Below are 19,843 nucleotides of genomic sequence, written 5' to 3' on the forward strand. Positions count from 1 at the left end.
TGTACATTGTTGTTTTAGACATAATGCGGCTGCATACTTAATAGACCACAGTAGAATGTGAACGTAACTCTGATATGCACTGGGAAGCCAAACAATTCATTCGACTCGTTGTCTTATGAAACCTGCTGTGTTGCAGTGGTCTGGAACTAAACCCGCGATGCCTCTGAGCTCTGTCTGTACCATGAGGGCTACAAATGCCCTCTCCGTTGTCAGCTCTGCCTGACACACCATCGCAGTGTCGTGAAGGGTGCAAGACTACTACCCAACAAGAGACAGGACTGTTTCACTGGATCGACCTATTCCCAGGCCTGACACACTGATTTGGTAAGATTTGGGAAATGTGCCTAGGTGTGTTCTTTTCTGCTTGTCCCAATCTATATTTCTCCCCCTTCACAGACTGCTCATGTCCCAACTTCTTTTTTTTTTAACAGGGAATTATGGGAATTTTAATAATCAAATGCATATAATGCTTATTGTGGAAATTCAAACAATAAAGAAGAATAGAAAGAGAAAAGGTACTTCCCCCAGCCCCATACTCCAAAGATAGCCATTGTTGCCATTTTGATATCTTTCCATATTTTTCTCGATGCTATAATGATGATAATATTAACTAATACTTATATAACCTTTATTATGTGCTATATAAATATTAATTTAATCCTCAAAATAATCTGGTGAGTAAATGTCCCAACTTCTTACCTGAATCTCCCTCCGCAGCCACCAACTCAGTGTTTAATATGTGATGTGTCTTAAAATGTCAAAAGGGTGAGCGAAAGGGTCCAGAGGATGCCAGCTCACAGCATGCCACTTCAGCATGATTATTTTGAGCTAAAGGCATTTGAAATTCAACAGATGCAGAAGGAAGCCTTCCAGGAGCTTTCCTTATCTGAATAATAGCAGAAACTTCTGGGAAATGAGGACTGCCATAAATCCCCTCTCCCGGGGAGGTTTTATGGCTGGGAAGGAGACAGAAAGTTGACACCGAGATGGACCTGCACACACAAACTTTATTGCATTAGCTCCCCCCATATATTTACCTCCCCAAAGTTGCCATCCTTGGAAGCCTAAAACCTTTCCTTCATCTTGTCACTCTACCAACAGCTGCAGAAGGGCTCACATTAACCTCAGTTTTTGTGGTGACACAAGCTGCGTGCTTTCGGGGACAGATCCCTGTTTGGGAAACAGAGCCCTGGAGGCCCCGTTACACACCAGCTGCTCAGATAGTCTCTCACTGGCGGACTCATCTCAGAGCCAACAATGGCTCGCTGGCCTCCACTCTCACTTAACCTGAGGCATAAGGTCTTCACTAGGGTCCGGACTTACCAGTTGACGTTGCGTGAGACACACTCCACCTGCTCTGACATTGAAGGCTGGCCCTGCATGCAACCCAGAAAGTGAGTTGTCCGCAGGCTGCCACGTGAGAGTGTCCAGCAGTCCAGCCACCCACTCCACCAGACGTTCCCACCACAAGTCTCTCCTGCAGGTTAAAGAAGGACATCAGTACCCTCCACAAAATGGAAGGACAGTAAATGAGAGGAACGGGGAATGAAATTTACTCTTGAGTTCCAACCACGCACAGTTAATCCTCACACAACCCACCAGAAATAACCACTGTTATCCCCACTTCAGAGATTAGGAGGCTGAGGCTTCCAATTTCTCACCAGGGTCACATGGGAGTAAATGAAAGAGCTGAAATTAGGCTTCACATTTGTCTGGCTCTCTTTCTTTCTTTCTTTCTTTCTTTCTTTCTTTCTTTCTTTCTTTCTTTCTTTCTTTCTTTCTTTCTTTCTTTCTTCTTCTTTTTGTCAGAGTTGACCCAAATCTCAAAAACAGGTGACACAACTTCACAAAGAATATCTGAGAGATGAAATTAAACTTAAAACAAAAATCGAGCTGTGACCATTCAAATGAGTTTTGCTAATGCCTCCCATTCTGATTCCATTATGTTCTACACTAATTAGCCATTGAGCTAAAAAGGGAAACTCCCCAAATCTGACAACACCCTCGACATTTGCCACAGTTGCCAAATTTTCTAGTTTCTAGGAAAACACCAACGTTGTTCTGTTTGTATGAGGAATATTCAAATATGTTATGTATATGCTTCAAATGGAAATAAAATCCAGTTTACCAAGAGATATTTTCCAGTCTCCTGATTTAAAAAAATAAATGCCTGTTTCATTTGAACTGGTCCTGCGAATGTTGGTTTAGTTAGAAAGTGGGGTTCCCAGCGAAGTGCCCTCCTTGTTCAACAGCTGGACCCTAACCTTCTCCTCAAAAGATAAAGTTTCAGGTAATTAATGAGTTTCTTGGGATCTTAGGCTAGTTGACCCATTTAAAAGGATGCCCCATGAAATTTCTTATTTTAAAAAAATCATGATTTAGGGGTCAGCAAGGACCTCAGGAAAGGAACAGACCCATCTCCCTGGAAGTGTCTATAGAAGGCATTAGAAAACAACTCTGTTCTCAGAAAGCAAGGGAGAGAGATGGAGAGAAAAGAAAGCATTTGACTTCTCTCTTGGACTTTATATATGAGGATTCATATTGAAGAATTAAAGAAGGAAAATTGAGTGGATTCTCTTAGATTTAGATACCCCAAGTATTCAGATTTTAGATATCTAAAGAACTAAATCAAGTTTTTGCTTTACTTGCAGAGGCAGCAGTGTACTAGGAAAACTGTAAGAACTAAAATTTTCATTGAGAACTAAAATTTTCAAACTAAAATACCTCAGGCTGGGTTCTCCCAGAACAATTGCTGAGACAAGGATTTGGGGGCAAGTACCTTATTTGGGAGTCATTTCAGGAAGCAGGAGTGGGAAGAGGGAGATGAGCCATGGTGGGACAGCCAACAAAAGAGGTTTCAGTGGGGTATTAACACTGTGGGCCACGGAGCTGGATCCCACCAGGAACTTTCAGGGACAATGCATGTCAGACCCCTCTCACCAAGGGGCAAGGATGCTGGGGTACCTACTCAAAAAGCCCCATCCCCCCTTGGGATGAAGGGAGGAATTAGGAGCATCCCTCAGTGGCTGTGTGTGTAAACCATTAATTTAAATGGTTAAAGAAAATAATAATTGAATTAATTCTGTGGAGTTAGAGACTTGGTGGTCAGCAAGAAGCCCGGCTATTCCCATCTCTGGATGTGTCTCTCACATGCTTTCTTCTCCTGTGGTTGGTGCCTGTAGTGGTCTCCATGGGGAAATTTTTGGAAGAGCCCCTCTCAGTATCACAACAATGTTATCATGTCCTCTTGATACAGATTTCTAGCCCGGGGTCCTCACTTTGGGCACCTTGGTCCTGAGGTGCTCTCCAGAGCTTTGCAGCCACCCTGATAGTCGTATAGCTGAATGTGTCCTTTCCATTTAGGACCCAATTCCAGGATTTGTAGAGTAGATGGTCTGTCTATAGACTTGTCCGCTGAGGGCAAAATTGTTGGCCTCAAATAAACCACCAGCTCTTGCTTAGCCTCATTGGAAGAGATGCAAAGCTGGTCAAACCTCACCACTCACAGCCCTGTATGGACACAGCATCTTGTGCCAGAGGCCAGGGTCCCATTCCCTGTCTCCCTGGCCAGCCTTCACATCTTGCTGACCTTGAGCCTCAAATATCCAGCTGGCCTGGGAAATCAGGTTCTGCCTCTACCATAGCCCTGCAGCCCACCTTCCTCGGAACCCCATCACCACCGTCCTCATCAATCCAGGTCCTTCTGTGAGGCCTGAGAGCCCAGACCACACACGTGGCTTCACCTCTCTGGATTAGAATTCCAAAGCACTCCCTTCCTACACTATGTTGTCCTACACACACACACATTCACATACACCCGCAAACATGCATCCATACCCATACAGTCACACATAAACATGCGTGCACACACATACACTCATGCTCATGGACACAAACGTAGAAGTGAGCACACACACATGCACACACAATTTTTCAAGCTCTTACCTTGGCTCAAGAAACGATTTCCTTACCCATAATTTGCATGAAAAATTCCTGTGTGAAAATATTTTTAAATGTAATTTAGGACTACAAAATGTTCCAACTTACATGAAAATACTCTTAAATGCTGTTTAGCACGAGAAAAGTGACCCACCTCACTGAGTTATCTTCTTAAGTCTTTTTTCCTGCCCAATTATTTTATTGTGGTGGCTAAATACACATAACATAAACTTCACATCTTAATAATTTTAAGTGTACAACTCAGTCGTGTTAAATACATTCATACTGTTGTACAGCCATCACCACCATTGATCTCCAGAATTCTTTTCAAAATCTTGCAAATCTGAAATTCTATCACCATTAAACAGTAATTTCCCATTCTCCTGTCCTGGTGATCCCTGGTAACCACCATTCTACTTTCTGTTTCTATGAATGTGACTATTCTAGGTCCCTCAAATAAGTGGAATCATACAGTATTTTGTCTCTTTGTGACTGACTTATTTCACTTAGCATAGTGTTCGTTCGTGTTAGAGCAGGGGTCAGAATTCCCTTCCTTTTTAAGGCTGAATGATATTCCAATGTATACCAATTTTGTTTATCCATTCATCTGTCAGAGGACACTTGGGTTTCCTCATTGGGCTGTTTTGAATAACACTGCTATGAACATGGGTGTACCGATTAATTCCTCCTTGAGTTTCTCTTTTTAGTTCTTTGGGGTTTATACCCAGAAGTGGAATTGATGAACTGTATAATTCTCTGTTAAATTTTCTGTAGAACCACGAGTTTTCCACGGCAGCTGCACCATTTTACATTCCCACTGGCAGTGCGGAAGGGTTCCACTTCCTCCACATTCTTGCAAACACTTGTTATTATCTGGTTTGGGAGTTTTGGGGGGGTGTTTTTGCTTTTGTTTTGAATAATAGCCATTATAATGGGCATAGTATCTCATTGTGGTTCTGATTGGCATTTCCCTAATGACTAGAGATGCTAAGCACCTTTTCATGCACTGCACCATTTGTATATCTTTTTTGGAGAAATGTTTATTCAAGTCCTTTACACTTTCGTAATTAGGTTGTTTGATTTTGTTGTTGTTGAATCTTAGGGGTTCTCTATATATTCTGGGTATTAGTCCCTTATCAGATATGTGATTTGCAGCTATTTTCTCTTACTACGTGAGTTCCATTTTTACTGTCAATAGTGTCTTTTAATGAACAAATTTTAATTGCATGAAATCCAATTTGTCTGTTTTTCCTTCTGTTGCCTGTGCCATTGGTGTCCTACCTAAAAGATCATTCCAAAACCCAATGTTACGAAGCCCTTTCCCTATGTTTTCTTCCAATAATTGTATAGTTTTAGCTCTTACATTTAGGTATTTGGTCACTTCTGAGTTAATTTTTGTATAGAATATTAGATAGGGGTCCAATTGCATTCTTTGTCCTGTGGATATCCACTTTTTCCAACACTGCTTGTTGAAAAAACTGTCTCTTCCCTTGGCACACTTATCAAAAATCATTTAACCATATATGTGAGAGATTATTTGTGGACTCTCTATTCTATTCCATTGGTTTGTATGTTTGTCTTTATGCCAGTATCACGCAACTTTGTTTACTGTAGCTTTGTAGTAAGTTTTGAAATCAGAAAGTGAGAGTCCTCAAACTTTTTTTTTTTTCAGGATTGTTTCATATATTTAAGGTCCCTTGAAATTTCATATGTATTTATAGGATGGAATTTTTATTTCTACAAAAATTAACATGGGGATTTTGATAGGGCTTGTACTGAATCTATAAATCATTTTGGTTAGTACTGACATCTTAACAAAATTAAGTCTTCTAATCCATGGACATGGATGTCTTTCAGCAATATTTTATAGTTTTCAATGTAAAAGTCTTTCAACTTCTTGGTTAAGTAAATTCATAATTATTTTATTAGTTTTAATGCCATTAAAATAAATAGAATTATTTACTTAATAACAAATAAATAAATAATCAATACAACTGTGTTTTTTAAATTTCCTTTCCAGATTGTTTATGGTTAGTGTATAGAAATGCATCTGATTTATGTGTCTTAGTTTTGTATCTTGCTACTTTGCTGAATTCATTTATTTGTTCAAACAGGTTTTTTATGGAATCTTTAAAGTTTTCTACATGTAGGATCATCTGTGTACAAAGATAATTTTACTTCTTCCTTTCCAATATGTATACCTTTTATTTCTTTTTCTTGCCTAATTGCTCTGGCTAGAACTTCCAGTATTATGTTGAATAGAAACGGTAAAAGTGGGCATCTTTTCCTTGTTTTTTGATCTTAGAGAAAAAGTTTGTAGTATGTTCAGTATGGTGTTCACTATGAGAGTTCGAATATAGTTTTGTTTTGTTTTGTTTTGTTTTGTTCTGTTTTGTTTTGTTCTGTTCTGTTTTGTTTTGAGATAGTTTCCTTCTGCTCCTGGTTTGTTGAGAGTTTTTATCATGGAAGGGTGTTGAATTTTGTCAAATACTTTTTCTGTGCCAAATAGGGTGATCATGTAGGGTTTTTTCTTCATTATTCTCTTATTGTGGTGTGTTCTGTTGATTGATTTTCATATGTTGAAGTATGTTGAACCATCCTTGTATTCCAGGAAAAAATCCAACTTGGTCATGGTGTATAATCTTCTTAGTATGTTGCTGAATTCAGTTTGATATTTATTTGTTGAGGATTTTTTTGCATCAATATTCCTAAAAGATATTGGTCTGTAGTTTTCTTTTCTGTAGTGTATTTGTCTGGCTTTACTATCAGGGCAATGCTGGCTTCATAGAATTAATTAGGAAGCATTCCTTTAATTCAATTTTTTTTAAAGGATAGGTGTTAGTTCTTCTCTTAATATTTTGTAGAATTCATCAGGAAAGCCTGATGAACCAGAGTCAGAAGATGTTTGATTACAGATTCACTCTTCTTACTATGTACAGGTGTATTAAAAATTTTCTGTATCTTCATGACTCAGTCCTTATGAGTTTGTTTTTAGAAATTTGTCTATTTTGTCTCAGTTTTCCAATTTTTTAATGTACAATTTTTCATGATACTCTCTTATAATCTTTTTTATGTATGTAGAATTGTAGTAATGTCCCCACATTAATTTTTGATTATAATCAGAAATTATTATACTCAATAATTTTACTCATTAATATAATAATTTGAATCTTTTTTTCTGAGCCAATCTAAGCAAAGGTTTGTCAATTTTACTGATCTTTTTAAGGAAACGTTTGGTTTTGCTGATATTCTGTATTATTATTCTTTTCTCTAGCTTATTTTATTTATCTTTGTTTTAATTTTTTTTATCAGAACTGAGAAACAATAATTTTCATTGTTGTGCCACCTAGTCTGTGGTACATTGTTATGGCAGCTCTAGCAGACTAACACACTGAAACATTCATTTCAAAGAAGAGCTATGCAAGAGTGTTTTTGGCATGTTGGCAAGTGCATTGAAACCTTGACAACACCCCAAGAGTACACAATGAGGCTTTTGAGCCTCCGTGTGAGGGACCCAAGGTTTAGAGAAGTTAAAAATGTCTGTAAGGTCATATGGGTGGTGAGCAAAATAACGTCTCAACCCTGCCTGGTAGACTGCAGGGATCATGTGCTGAGCTGTGATAGAGACGTTAAAACATCTCTCATTCCATTCAAATGTGTTTGTATATTTCCAGCTAAAATGAAAAACAAAGATGAGATAGATCTTCCATGGAAGATGGAGAAGGATCTGGAAATCTCTACTTCTCATCTTCCTCATCACTGACAGCTAGCAGAGATTGGGTGTTTGCCATATGCCAAGCCCCTCTAAGGGCCTGATGGAATTTTCCACTGAATCTTGTGGCAATTTCTGGTACCAGCACCATTATTAGTAACATAGAGTTGTAGGAAACAAGGCCTTATGGAAGCTGGGTAAACTGCCCAAACTCCTTCTACAGAGATGACTCCTCCAGAGGGGATGGTAGCGTGAGTACATTAGGGAGAGACACGCCTGAGAAAATGTGTCCCATGGGTAACAGTCCAACCATGATGTCACTGAACACCTGTTAAACTGGGCAAGTGGGCGCTTAAAGCCATGGGAAGAGAACATCCCTCCTTACCAAATAATATGCAACAATTTCTCTCATTGGGTCACAGAAGGCAGCAGAAAAGGGACACCAAGAAGCCCAGGACCAAGGTTGCCTGAGCCAAGGGGTCTGAGGTATACCCTTAGTACCTTAGTCCCCTCCTCTTCAGCCAAGAAGCCTCATTATCTTCTCCACATCAGCATTCCCTCTGGAGGCCCAGATTTACTCTAGTGCCTTCATGAAGCCCACCGTGATCCTCGAACACCCCCCTCATTTTACTCTGCTCAACTGCCATAACAGAGTACCACAGACAGGGTGGCTTAACAACAGAAATATGTTCTTCACAGTTCTGGAGGCCAGAAGTTCAAGATGAAGGTGCCAGCTGATTCAGTTCCTGATGACAGCCCTCTTCCTGCCTTGCAGACAGCCACCTCCTCACTGTGTTCACATGGTGGAGAGAGAATGAGTGCTAGTGTTTCTTCTGATAAAGTCAGCAATCCTACTGGATTGGGGCCCCACCTTTATAACCTCCTTTAACCTTCATTACCTTCATAAAGGCCTTATCTCCAGATATAGTCACGTTGGGGGTTGGAGCTTCAACATAGGAATTTTGGGGAGGTATGATCATTTAGTCCATAACATCTTATCTTCCACCCTTAGTCCCCCCAAATTCATGTCCTTCTTGCATGCAAAAACATTCATTTTACCCTAACAGTCCTTAACCCCAGTGAGTTAGAGTGTTAACTTGTCCCAAGATCATTTCTAATGTCTAAAGTCCAAAGTCTCATTTACATAGGTAAGAATCTAGATGAAATTCAAGGTACGGTTCTTCCTGAGACAAGATTCCTTTCCAGCTGTGAATCTGTGAACCAGACAAGTTACATGCTTCCAAAATATGATGGTGGGAAAGGCATAGATGATACCACTTTTCAAAAAGGAGAAATAGGAAAGAAGGAAGGGTGACAGGTCGCCAGCAAGTCCAAAACCATCCAGGCAAATTCCATTAGATCTTAAGGCTGGAGAATAACGGTCTTTGGCTTGGTGCCCTGCCAAGTGGTGGCAGGCTCACTCCCATGGTCCTGTGGGGCAATCTGGATCCTTCAGCTCAGTGGACAGCACCCTTGCCCCCAAAGTTCTCTGCAAGGTCCCTGTCCTCCAAAACTGAGAAGGAAACAGCACTGCACCCTGGGTCTGTGGTGGGAGTGGCAACCCTAATGATCTCTGACTTTCCTCGAAGGTCATTTGATTTTTGGGGGGGGGGGGGCATAAAGCTTGTTCACAGCCAAATAGCTCTATCATACAGTCCTGTTAGAATGAAAGAAATCCCACAGCCATTCTTCATTCTGTCCCATTTTCTCTTTCGCTTTAGTTCAAGCTGGCATTGTCTCTGCTGGAATAATCTCACCTCTATTCCTAGCTTCTGCAGAGGTGGCTGCTTAAATCTGTGACTCACACCTGCACAGATCTCCTTATTGATATGAGCAGACTGAGAACTTTCCAAATCCTTCAGTTCTGGCTCCTTTTTGCTTAACAATTCCTCCTTCAATTCATCTCTCCTCTCACACTTTACTGTGAGCCCTCAGGAGGACCCAGACCGAATCAACATTTTACTTAGAAATCTCCTTGGGTAAATACCCAATATCAGTGCTCACAGTTGTGTCTTCCACAAACACTGGAACACAACTCAGCCAAGTTCTTTGCCACTTTATAGCAGATAATGCCTTCCCTCCACTTTCTAATGACATCGCTTATTTCCATCTGAAAGCTCATCAGGATGGCCTTTAATGTTTACATTTCCACCAACCTTCTGACTACAGATTCTCTAAGAAGAGGGAGACCTCTGCAGCTCTCCTCTTTCCTTTCTGAATCCTCACTAGGCTCCTCTTCAACACCATGTTCTACCCACAGGCCCTTCACGGCCCTCTATGCCCTTTCTAGCGGTTTCCTCTACACTCCTCCACCCACCACCCAGTCCCAAAGCCCTTCCTCCTATTTGGGATTTGTTACAGCAGCTCCCCATATTCCAGTGCCAAAATCTGTCTTAGTCTGCTCGGCTGCTAACAAAACACCACAGACTGGGGGACTTTAACAACAGAAATATGTTCTTCACGATTCTGGAAGCTCGAAGTCCAAGAGCAAGGTGCTGGCTGATTCTGTTCCTGAGGACAGCCCTCTTCCTGGCTTACAGACAGCCACCTACTCACTGCACCTTCACATTGTGGAGAAAGAGTGACTTCTGGTGTTTCTTCTGATAAAGTCATCATCCTATTGGACCAGGGACCACTTTATGACCTCATTCAATCTTAGTTACCTCCATAAAGGCCCTATCTCCAAATACAGTCACATCACAGGTTGGAGCTTCAACATGTGAATTTGGGGGAGACACATTCCATCCATAGCACCCCCAAACATTCCCCATCAGGATTATCTCTAGGGCACTCCAAGAATGTCATCTGCATTTCCTCCTAGATGTGGCCATTCCTCCTTTACCCAGATCTACCCCCGCTATATACTCCATGGCTCCTTAGTGGCTCCTTCATGGCGATGACCTGCCACAGACGTGGCATGCATGTAGTTTAGTTGTTGATTGAGAACACTGTATATTCAGCATGGTATGAGTCACAGCCAATGGCAGAAGGATCAAAAGAGTAATCAACAATCCACGGGGTTGATAAACTCCATTCCTATGGGAGGCTCTTGCTTCTCTGCCCCTTTGGTAGATGATACACATAAGGTTGCTATTCAGAGTGCAGACTCAGAGGTGGGCTGTCCAGGTTCAAATCCCAGCTTTACCAGTTTTTAGCCATGTGACCTTGGGCAAAACATTTAACTTCCTTATAACATGGGGACAATAGTAGCCCCTGCCTCACAGGGCAGCTAGGAGGATGCAATGAGCTAATATGTGTTCTTGGCACAGGGCAAGACTTAAGGGTGTCGGCTATCCCACCACAAAGACCAGTGCCCCTGCACTGTCACCAGGCCAGCACTCCACTTCCAGTACCATAGAGCCCTTAGCTCTCTGGCTCCCTTTGAAGATTCTCCAGGTGCAGGAACAGTCTGATGCAGACGTGCTCTGTGATGACCTGGGATCCCCTTTGGCTCCTCACAAGACTGTACCCACCCTACTGGCAGAGGAGGAAAAGGCTAGTTCCTGTGCACACCCCTGCGCCAGCACTTAGCACAGTGTCTTGCACATGTACACCTACACTACATGGTTTTTAGTTAATGAAGGCATGAGTAAAGAAACTGATCTGATTATATAGTTGTTAGTAACAACTACTTTTTACATAGTAACATGAATTGCTTTATTATCTTTAGATTTTTCTCTGAAATAGTACTTTCCCCAAATGTATAAAAAATGATCACCATTGGGAGATTGCAATGCCTTATTAGCATGTGAAAAAATGTAATTTCTCCTCTAAGATCTTTCTCTCAAGAGCCAGAGTCACTGGAAGAAACAGTGAGTGCCATCACTGAATTTCTGACAGTGGGTAAAGCCTGGCTAATGGTGTGCATCAGAAAATAGTGATTCCTTCTACCAACTACATTTAACCCCTTAAATATGCCTCCCGACAGGCTGTTTAGTTTAGGAAATTATAGAGACAACCAAAAAGAGAACAGGCAGTGCAGAAATGGGAGCTGCCTTGCTGGGTACTAGACAATGCCAAGGCCACTCCACTGGGTCTGTTTTCAGGTGCAGTTTTTATTAGTAAGATTACCGCCTTCCCATTCACCCCCACGAAATAAACGCCAAACCTTTAAAGAGATACCATATACTCCCCCTTGGATCCCTCATATCTCAATCCTCCCATCAGAACAACAGGTTTTATGTCAAGAGTGGAACTTAAGCGGGACAACAATAGTGTGATTTAAGGAATGTTTGGCTTAAGCCAGGTTTCCCAGACAGTGCCCCTGACCAAGATTGCCCCTCAGTCTCAGGGCCAGCCTTGAAGCCCCCAGCCAGAGAATTCAGTAGGGAAAAGGTTGCTGGCCTGGTCTCCCAGAGTTTATGTCCTCTGGGCAGGACACCTAGCTGACTCTCCTTCAAATCCACCTTGCTGCGGGCTTACCTCTCCTCCAGCCTTGTTTGAGAGTCTCTCCTTGGATAAGCAGCTTGGTGTGGAAGAAATGGTAGGGGCCTTGGCAGCAGACTCACATTAAATTAACTATTTAGCCTCTCCAGGCTGCATTTCTCTGGTGAGCAAAATAAAGGTAATTTCCCTACTTCTCAGGAATATGGTAACAAGTGGAAATAGCACAAGTAAGGCATTTGCCTACAGGAAATAGCATTAGGAATTTTAGTCCTTATCATTATCCCCTTATCCTGGGAGAGAAAGCCTATATGCCAAGCCTGGTACTCAGGCTCACTAATGCATAAGACTGTACCTGGCACCCCTTGGAGGAAGTTCTCCTGGATTCTAGCACAGAGCTTCTGCATACTGTTCTCCATACCCAGAGCCCTCCCGCCACCCAACCAGCCACCAGGCCTCTCTGCAGGCCCAGAACCCCACCTGTTCCTTCCTCAAAGACTGTCTAGCTGTTCTTCACACCCCTGACTGCCTTCAGCTGGGACTGGTGCAGATGACCCAGCAGGTCTGCAAGTCCCTGCTTTCTTGGCTCTGCTCTCTCCTATCAGTGCCCTCTTGTTTCATGCACAGTCCTGGGCTGTCTCAGTTTGCAACCAAAGAATAGCCAACACTCTGTATGCAGAAAAGAAAATTAGAATGTCATAGGCTCCTGGAACAGGACAGGACTCTGACCCAGGTAAAGCTGTTTGTAGGAGTGTTCATGGTAGGCATAGGGTAAGTCATGCTACAGTAACAACTGCAAAATCTCAGGAGCTTAACACAAAGGACATTTAATTCCCACTCAGTCAGAAGCTACTGCATATCTGGATAGTTCTTCGAGGTGACTGTCGTTCGTTCAGTGACCCAGCAATTCAGGAGAGCATTTTGGTGGTTCCGCCATCTGTGGTCCCCTCTGTGGCTGGTGTGGCTGGGGAAAGAGACAGGAGGGTCAAGCAGGGTCCAACTGCCTGGGATGATTTTCACCCTCATCCACGTGCCCTCACCAGTAAGAAAAGGAGAATCGGATGTCACACCATGGAACATTGTTTTCCCCAGAATTAAACTTTACATGGAACTCCAAACCAGATGCTTCTGTTGTAAGAGGAAATGCAGGGAGAGTTCTCTTGAAAGCCCTCTTCCCACCCCCCCTTGAAGGACCAGCCTCAACTCTCTGTCTCTGTGGAGCATAGGGGGCAACCCAGCGATGGGGCCCACATACCTCCTTTGACACATTCGGAAAATGACAGCAGACCTCAGGGCTCCTAGCCATCACACACCCTCTTGTTGGCAGAGCGGGCCAGGATCCATCCCAATGACTCCTTGCTCTAGCACTGACCTGTAGCATTTTTTAAAGGACAACAGAGTGGATGAAATCGTCCCCCATCACGGACTTCAAAAGAAATGCTGTGCAATGTGATTACACAATTCTATTTAACTAGTAATGCAGGGTGAGGAAGGGGAATATCGCAATACATCCATATCTTGAAAAGCCTTTGAAGTGCTTGTTGGTACCCGAGAAAGTTTAGAAATTCATCAGATCTTAGAAAATGTCAGAGGAAAGTGCATGATAACCAGAGTCAGGATGTTAAGTAAAGAGACAGGAATTAATCTCCATTCATTAACAGGATGCTGAAGTGACCTTTAAATTAAATCAAAGTCGTATCACTGAAGAAAAGGACTTTATTATGAAGTTTCCTCCCACCCACAGCTTCTGCCCTCACTCCTCTGCTGCTGGAGCCTCAGGAACATTTCCCTGCTCCCTCTGGCCCTTCTCTGGCTGAGAACAGAGTGCGTGTCCAGAGGAAGCCAAACATCTGTGCAGACTGAATCACTCCCCATGGGGCCAAACCCAAAGCCATTCCCTTTCCTCACACCCTCCCTGCTTCTAGGAAAAGCTCCGAGGTCTCCACGCACCTGTCTCTTCCAATCCCACCACCTGTTCCTCCAGCCCACCTGCTGTTGCACGCTGCCTGCTGGACCAACCCTGTCCTGGCCCCCTTTCCTGTCCTCTCCCTGACCCAGAGCTGGCTGGACTGCAGTCAGCTGCCTCCCAGGTGGTCTCCTAGCCCCCAGCCTCGGCTTCTTCCGGCTACTGCTACCAGATCTGCTTCTCCACAGCACTGATCCAGTGAAGCCTCTTTCCCCATGTAAAACTGCCCGCTGAGTCCCAGCAGAGCCCTCACACTTCCCTAGATGTGTCCAGAACCTTCCTGACTTCACAGAGGCGTCAGTGCCCAGAGATAGCCACCAACCTTTCCTCACTGCTGATGAAAACTTGCCATCCTTCTAACCTCCCACACTGAATGTTTACTCTCCCTCCTGCTGACCCCAGCCCTGCACCTTTGCCCACCGCTCCCTGCTAGCTCTCACCTCGGATTGTATTTTATGGGCATTCCTTTTATCCTGCTTTCTATGCTGGGCACAGGGATTGTGTCCTTGTAATCTTGCTTCCCACAGAGGATGAGGCTGCTGACTACACAGACTTGCGAACATGAACACACTCACACATACACACATAATATACCTGCACACAGGTGCACACGCATATACACACACATACCTATGCATGCATGTGCCCACATATACACGTGCGCACATGCACACACACACGGGCATTCATACACACACACACGCATACACACAAAACTCACCCCACCGCACACTCTTGGCCCTTCATATGGAGAAAACCCAAACAATGTGCTTCCAAAAAGGAGAGAAAGTTTGTGAATTAGGCCCTAGAGCAGTCTAGAGCTGAGCTGTCCGGTGTGGCTGTACTGGACACATGTTCTATCATTAGAAGCTACTCCAAAGTGAGATGTGTCATACCTGCAAATCACACACCAGATTTTGAAGACCATATGGAAGAAGAATCTAAAAGACCTCATTTATACTGACTGCATGTTGGAATCATAACGCTTGAGATGTAATGAGTTATATAAAATATATTAAAATTAATTTCACCTCTTTTTTTTAAATGTGGTCACAAACAAGGTGAAGTTACCCATGTGGCTCATGTTATATTGCTACCGCATAGCACGCCCCCAGGAGCAGGGGTCGGCAACCATGGCTGGAAGCCTCTTTCTGGAGCAGCCGTGCCGTCTCCTTTCCATGCGGCCTGTGGGTGCAGCAGAGCTGAGCAGTTGTGACCAGATCATCTGGCCTGCAAAGCCGAATATATTTGTGTCGAGATTTTAAGAAACAGGTAGCTGACCCTGCTGGGGAGTGATATGGTGTGGGTGAGTGGGTGGATAGGTGTGCTGCCCTGGGGGACATAGTAAAACTTCGTCTGCCTAGAATCCGGGAGGCTGTGACAAATCCAGTTCTAGTGAGCCAAAAACCCTGTGCAGAAAATTTGTGTAAAATGTATTAGAATTGTCTTAGCAATTCAAAAGTGTGTTTCCTGAAGAACTATCAAATATAATAATAATTCAGTTATAAAGTATCATTGTTAGACAGTGCAGGATCCTGGGTAGGCTCCAGTTCTCACTTTGGGCATATTCTATTTTACTTTTCGTATTTTTGGTACCTGACGAGGGGGGAGAACTGATGTTTCACGAACCTTACTATATCCTGGACACCAAGATGAGGGATGGACATACAATCTTTCACTTCTAATTTCTATTTTTTGAAATTAAGTGGCTTTGACTTAACTTAGGATTTTATTATGTGAGTATAACTCCTGTGGATTATATTATTGGCTCAGTGAGATTCTAGAATGGGTTTTGTGGGGATGGAAGAAAATTCCCTTGACCTTCTCCTAGGTTCTTTCTCAGTGGACCTCCTGGGATCAGCCGACAGGAAATTGCCCCATCCATGGCAATTCCCATTAAGGAAGCTTCTTCAATACTGGGTAGCATCTCTGTCCCTGGACTGAGAACGATCAGGTGCTGTTCACCCTCCCAGCTCCTCCTTGGGCCCATGTGTGTGCTGCCAGGAACTTAGAGAAAGCCCTGTTTGCACTTCCCTCACCCAGCATGAGAGGGATATGGTTTGGGCTGCAAAGGGAAGACAGTGACCCATGGCTTTATGTGAACAGATCACCACTTCCAGAAAGTTCTTGGCAAGACACAGTGCAGCTTGCTAAACCCTACTGCAAACCATTGTTTAGCTAAGGAAACCATCTGTCCCTAACTCTGGGGAACAAGCACTAACATGAAAGTAAGACACAGCCCACCCCAACAATCTGGGCCTCTCTGGAAACACACTACTGTGTTTAACCTAGCCACTTGACCTCCTGTCTTCCAGAGTATGGGAGGGGAACGCTTGTCATGGTCTCTTACTGCATCTTCAGCACATTTCTCCCACATAGAGCTTGTCTCCAATCCACAGATTAAGTTAGCCGGGATTTGCCAAAAAAAAAAAAAAAAAAAAAAAAAAAAAAAAAGCTAGTGCGAGACTATTCTTTGGCCAATGTCCAAGGAGTGTGGGATGGGAAGAACACATGGTGTCCTGGGAGGAAAGCAGCCTGGGCAGTGTGCCCACACATCCCATCCATGGACACCTAACACTGTGCTGAAGGCTGATAGTACAAGCCCTTCTGCCCATGGGCCTCAAACCCCTCCCCAGAGCCTCATCCCTGGCAGGCAGCCCACCACAGACTCCCCTCCCGGGGGTGGACTGGGTCCACTGGGGCCAGCACAGTGTGTGTCCCACCCAGAGGTGGTGCCCTTGCCTACATAAGATTTTTTAATGTCCAACGAAATCTCCAGGACCAGAGCAACAGGTTGGGGTCTCCATGGCCCAGCATGTTGGAAAGCAACAGGACGCTTTCCAAACCATGAATAAATGACTTAATTTGCTGAAGAAAAAGAAAACGAAAAGCAATGGAAGTGCCCCCTTGTCCTATGAAAACTTCACTGTTTTCCTTGGAAATGGTAGAGAACTACCATTTCTTAGAGGCTCATGCAGGGGCCCAAAAAATGGTAAAGGGGTCTCTGGTCTTCAGTCCAGCACACCCAGCCTTCCTCATCACCCAAATTCTCAAAGGCGATTTGAATATACACACTTCCATGGCCCCTTGTCCCAGCTCAGGCCATGGCCATCTTTCCCTACCCTGGGACCCAGGCACTCAGCTTTAACCTCCCCAGAAACACCAGAGCCACCGCTTCTCTGAGTAGGGTGCCTGCATAATTTGTCTTCCCAACTGGGAAAGTTTTGAATAATGGTTGCAATTCATAATCACTGTTAAGGTCAGGACTAGGCTGAGGCAAGAGAAGTGCCTAAGATGCAAAATTTAAGGAGACGCTCTCCCTCCAGGCGGTGCATTTGCATGACCCAGAGAGTAGGCACGTCTTTAAATGTTAGGTGTCTCTCTTGCCTCACCCTAGTCCTACCCTGATTACCCCAGTTGTCAGGAATAAAGCTAGCCTGCCCTGGGCAAACCTGGGAATAAGCTCCCTTCCCTTTGAGACTCTCAGTTGTTAAAAGACCTGCCCTGAGCATACCTCAAGTCAGGTAGAGGCAATCACTCCCCTCTGTCTGGCCACTGCTGCCTCTCCTGATCTCCCCCCTAGCAGAAGCCCCTCCAAGAACTGGAAGAAAATTGTCTTCAAGCCTCACATGAAGTCAGGAGAGCAAAGAACTTGTCTCCCATTGGGACTGGGAGAGGAAGTGCCAGGGAGAAGAGACAGAAATTCATATTCATGTGAACCAGCTGCCCTGTCCGCACTGAGGGCTCTGGGGTCTTCCTGCCATGAAGCTGGCAGACAGAACCTAGCACAGAGCGTGTGATAATCTCAGTATCTGGGCGCTCACATGCAAACCAAGCAGGAAGGAGGTGTGATGCTGATCCTGCCCACACAGCCCTCTTCTGGAGTGTGCCTGGCCTGGGGCACAGAATGAAGGCAGCCCCACTTGTCACCGTCCCAACTCAGCTGGGATTTCAAATGAGCATCAGACCCAGTCCTGAGCCAAGAGCCAGTGCTTCACTCTCAAACCACAGGTAAGCTGGACAAGCCTCTGCAGGTCTGGAGGTGGAAGGGGGTCCCACCTCCCTCCCTTGTGAATTCCCTTTCTGTAGGAATTTCCTCCCTGAGCCAGGACTGACCCACCAGGACAGACAGGCTCCACAGAAGCAGAAACAGCCCTCCCTGTGAGAGCTCCAAGTTCAGCAGAAATGCAGCGAAAGTTGTCACAACATCAGATGATGGTGGCGTCGCCTTGCCTGAGCCTTGGCACTAACCAAACCCTCACGTCTAGCTCAAAACGAGCTGATGAAGAACAAAGACATGTGTTTATGTGCCCCACCAAATGTGGTTTCTCCGGTGTGTCAACTCAGGGTCTGTCCAGGCAGAGCGACCTAGCCCAGTTCTGTCATCGTAGTGTAGAAAACAGAGGTCCCGAGAGCAGAAAAGTAACTTCCTGAGAGGTGTAGACCCAGCAGGAGAAGATCAGATACATTTAAGGGTAAAATGCAGACATCCTGAGCAATAACAGGCAGGAGGTGAGCCACGGCAGCTGTCGTCTGCATCACACATCAGAAAGCTGTCTATGGAGCTGTCACCGGGGACACTGGTACTCTGTGGTGGTTGCACTCTAGACTCATCTGCAAAGCCTTAAACATACTGATGCCTGGGCCCTACCCTTGAACAAGTTCCATTTTACTACTATGGGATGTGGCCTGGGCAGCAGGGTTTTTGACGTTCACCAGGTGATTCTAACAAGAACTAAAGTCTAAGAATCACGGTCTTAAGACAATCACTCCCCATCACTCCCTATTGCTCTCCAGCATCTAGTTTTATTACCTTCTGAGAAGGAAAGAATATAGTTCCCCAAATAATTTTCCTTTTTGCTTCATGATGGAGTAAGCACAAATGTGTCTAGTTCCTACCTTCCCACATTCTCGGGATTTCTTTGTAGAGCACTTAGGCATTTGAAGCAAGCCAGACCTTTCACTGAAGGGATTGATGCATGTGTGTGAAGACATGTGTGTGTGAGTGTGTGTGTCCCAGGGTGGATAGAATGGCCCTAGGAACCCAGGAGAGGTGCATGGTCAGCTGTAAACAAGGCATTTAATCCCTAAAAATGAAAATGCACAGTTAAACCACTTCACAAGCAGCCTGCAAGGTGTTCATGCCTCAAATCCACCTGGTTGTGAACATGCATACAGCTCCTCATCAACCTGACTTGTGGAGAAAGAGCAGAGCAGCGGGTCCAACGTATCTAGAACGAGGCCTCATCTCCCTTGATGAGACAAAATCAGAGGTGTCGGGCAAGCCGATGCTCAGAAAGTGCCTTACATCCAGCAAGTCTGCACCCACATGGTATGATCCCTGACCCCTGACCCTTCCCTTTTACCCCCACATTTTCCCTCCAAGAAATGAAATGGCCAAGGGCTGCCAGCTGCCAGCTGCCACCTCCTAGAGTAATTAGCCAGCCGAGTGAAAGGAAATTTGAATTTCCCCCAACTCAAAGACAAAATATAAACATTCCTCTAAGTGGACAGTTTTCCTCCTAGATAGCAACCCCAATCAAACATAGCCCATGCACCTCCCACACATGCGCTCGCGAGCACGCACACACGTGCGGGCAGTTCTCTGTCCCTTGGGAATGAGCACCAGACCCAGACTTCCCTGAAAAGCCACCAGTGAAGAAAGAAGCCACTTTACCATGTGGCATTCAGAAAACATGCCTGAGGCTTTCCGACTTCTCTTTGGCTTCTCCATGTCCACACAGCCCGTTGTCCTTGCATCATCGTTGCGTCCCCTCCCATGGCCATCTAGTAGGTTCACTCGGCCCCAGGTTCACATGGACCCTCCCTGGGGAGGAGCCTTG

At 44.5% G+C, this 19,843-nt stretch overlaps 1 long non-coding RNA gene across 3 annotated transcripts in view; it reads right to left on the minus strand.

Moving 5' to 3' along the window:
• Window positions 1–11,700: 11,700 nt before the first annotated feature.
• The window catches only part of LOC123779065 (uncharacterized), a 55,201-nt gene continuing 47,058 nt past the window's right edge, over window positions 11,701–19,843 (minus strand). For 2 of the 3 annotated variants that reach the window (XR_015720973.1, XR_006776070.2), the window contains exons 7-8: window positions 13,290–13,406; window positions 11,704–12,998 (exon numbers count right to left, since the gene is read on the minus strand). This is a non-coding gene — a long non-coding RNA (uncharacterized LOC123779065). Of the gene's footprint in view, window positions 12,999–13,289; window positions 13,407–19,843 lie in introns of all 3 variants that reach the window. The other variant, XR_015720972.1, reaches the window with a different exon arrangement.

Source organism: Ursus americanus, chromosome 22 (assembly GCF_024610735.1).
Source record: "Ursus americanus isolate L20-20 chromosome 22, mUrsAme1.1.p, whole genome shotgun sequence".
Classification (NCBI taxonomy): domain Eukaryota; kingdom Metazoa; phylum Chordata; class Mammalia; order Carnivora; family Ursidae; genus Ursus; species Ursus americanus.